Source organism: Dendroctonus ponderosae, unplaced genomic scaffold, assembly GCF_020466585.1.
Source record: "Dendroctonus ponderosae isolate FM_Combo_2020 unplaced genomic scaffold, Dpon_F_20191213v2 Dpon_F_20191213_11, whole genome shotgun sequence".
NCBI lineage: Eukaryota > Metazoa > Arthropoda > Insecta > Coleoptera > Curculionidae > Dendroctonus > Dendroctonus ponderosae.
Window position 1 is genome coordinate 3,543,263 of NW_026017213.1, and position 2,851 is coordinate 3,546,113.

The 2,851-nt window shown below is 40.7% G+C and overlaps 1 protein-coding gene across 6 annotated transcripts in view; it reads left to right on the top strand.

The window, feature by feature from the left end:
- LOC109546312 (GATA-binding factor A) overlaps nucleotides 1–2,851 on the top strand; it is a 36,333-nt gene that overhangs the window by 25,821 nt on the left and 7,661 nt on the right. The window contains exon 1 of one of the 6 annotated variants that reach the window (XM_048662557.1): nucleotides 1,031–1,071. The exons of the other annotated variants lie outside the window; for them this stretch is intronic. The gene's annotated coding sequence lies outside the window, so the exon portion shown is untranslated. Of the gene's footprint in view, nucleotides 1–1,030; nucleotides 1,072–2,851 lie in introns of those variants that run through there. 6 annotated transcript variants of the gene reach the window in all.

Sequence of the window (2,851 nt, forward strand, 5' to 3'; positions counted from 1 at the left end):
ATTTGGCGGATGTCCATGCAGGTCTAAATAGATTTGAAGTTATGATTTTGTTCAACCGAAGGTGCATCTTTGTCAAAACTTTTATTTTTAGTTGAACATTTACGCAGTTGGCAAAAATCAGATTTATGCATGACTTGAATAAAATTTGCAGCAGTTATAGTTATAATTGTCTTCTATAGACTACACAAGTTTCAAGTGGCTGGCTGCTCTAGATTCAAAGTTATGATTTTTTCAAGTAGAAAATGCAATTGTGCGAAAACGCTCATTTTTAGGCCAACATTTACCAAGTGGGTAAAATCAGTTTTGTGTGTGGTTTCAACTGAATTTTCAGCGGTTTTAGATTCAAAGATTTTCTATGGAGTGTGGAAGTTTCAATTTGCTGTTAATTTTCGAGTGAAAGTTATGATTTTTTTCTGAAACATTGAGGTAAACTAGAGAGCGACTTTTGCATGCATATTGTTGAAGATAGTCGCTTTTATGAATAGGAAAATTTTCGATGTCGAGTCTTCAACAGGCTACTTTCCAGGATTTTTTAAATTTTACTTTATAATTTGGCGGATCTCGATGCAGGTCTAAATTGGCCTTATTTCCTCAGAAACTTGTAAAGTTGAAAAGTAATTTTCCAGTGTATTATGTAGCGCAAACTGTCTTCTATAAATGGGAAAAGTTTCGATTTTGGGCCGTCATCAGGAAATTTTCGGCAATTTCGTTTGTATCTTGCCGCCTGCTTTTGCAGGCAGGAGTTTTATGGTTATTTTCCGGGAAACTAGTCAAGTTCGAGATTGACTTTTGAGTGAATTTTTTAGGGCCTCGTCCGTTTTATTTGTGCCAGAGGATTCGATTTTCAGCCACAAGCAGGTGCCCAAAAAATTGACGTTGTTGAGAATTCGTCGATTTTTTGCAGTCACCCCCAAGTGCAAAATGCTAGCTGAAGAACATTGACTTTTCCATCCAGGTGGGAAAATTGCGCTGTTGCCTTGGATTTGCAAATTTCCCAGTCTTTGAGCCAAAAGTAGCAAGAAACGGTTCCTCACCAACAGGATTAGGCACCATCCGTCAACGTCCAAGCCGGTAGACAAATGGATAGCTTAAATTAATCGGGGCTCCGGGGTAATTAAACGAATATCGATCGGCGATTAAGAGAGAATCGAGCCCGCGTAAGCCTAATTGATACAATTTCTCGGAGAAGACGAGCTGGTGACAGTATCGGCAAAGTGGTGCCACAACCAAAAAGGGTTTCGATGTAACGTCGCGCCAGGCCTTTTTGGGGCCCCAGAGTTGACAGTTTTCGCGGCCGGAATCCACTTTGTCTCGGCCAACATCGCGTCATCTCTTCATCAGCCGATGTAAAACGCGCACATAAACAGGTTGCGGCGACACGAAACATTGCGACCAAAAGTACGAGTCGACCACGAAAAAAGCTCACTTCATCCCCTAATTGGGGCTGCATAAGGTGGAGCGATGAAAGCTCATTAGCAGACCGAAAGGGATGAGATTGGCCCGCATTCCAAGCGCAGATTTCTGGCCTAATGTGATGTTTGGAATGTTTGGGGGGCACACGTCCGCTGACAGATGAATGTGCCCCTGAAATATGCGGTGCTGATTTATTGCCCCTGTCTGGCCGCAATTGGGAGCAGGCCTATTTTTTCCCTGTAAAGAATCGATTTTTTGACTTTCTCCGAATTTTTGCGTTATCGTGCGGTAATTAGTGTCATTATACACAATCGCAACTGGGAATGGATAGCGGTGACTTATCTAATCGCCTCGCCCAGCCCACGTTGTCAACAGTAGCATATCAAAAGACTGCGGAATGATGTCGAACATCGAATATTATCGAATTTTTGCTCCGGCCATGTCGATGGCTATTGATGAATCACTGAACTATTAAGGAATGATGATGAATGATTCAAATGTTCTCAAAATTTGGGGAGGAATTTGCTTGGGAACCCGAAGGGGCACGCAGTTTCGGACGGTTTAAATCAGCCAACTTCACAGAATTATTCATAGTTGACACCATAATCTGTGGTAAAATTTTGGGAGGTTTTATTTTGGGCCCCCCTGTAGCGGGAGTTTGATTTTTCGCATAAAATCCTGCACTCTATTGAGCGTTTTCTCCATTTAGAATAAAACTCTTTATCAAATTAGGTTTAATTAACTCAACAGTTTGCAGTTGAAAATTTGCCTTCATAACTGCGACGTCCTTAATCTGCTGTTAAACTTGGAGAGTTTTATTTGGGCCCTCGTGTAGCGAGATTTTAGTTTTAGTCTCAAAACGCTTCACTTAATTGGGCATTTTCTCCATTCAGAATAAAACTCTTTATCAAATTAGGTTTAATTAACTCACCAGATTGCAGCTGAAAATTTTCCTTTATAACTGCGACGTCCTTAATCTGCTGTTAAGCTTGGATAGTTTTATTTGGGCCCCCGTGTAGCGAGATTTTAGTTTTCGTCTCAAAATGCTTCACTCAATTGAGCGTTTTCTCCATTCAGAATAAAACTCTTTATCAAATTAGGTTTAATTAACTCAACAGGTGGCAGCTGAAAATTTGTCTTCATACCTGCGACGTCCTTAATCTGCTGTTCAACTTGGAGAGTTTCACTTGGGCCCCCGTGTAGCGAGATTTTAGTTTTCGTCTCAAAATGCTTCACTCAATTGAGCGTTTTTTCCATTTAGAATAAAACTCTTTATCAAATTACGTTTAATTAACGCAACAGATTGCAGCTGAAAAGTTGCCTTCATAACTGCGACGTCCTTAATCTGCTGTTAAGCTTGGAGAGTTTTATTTGGGCCCCCGTGTAGCGAGATTTTAGTTTTCGTCTCAAAATGCTTCACTCAATTGAGCGTTTTCTC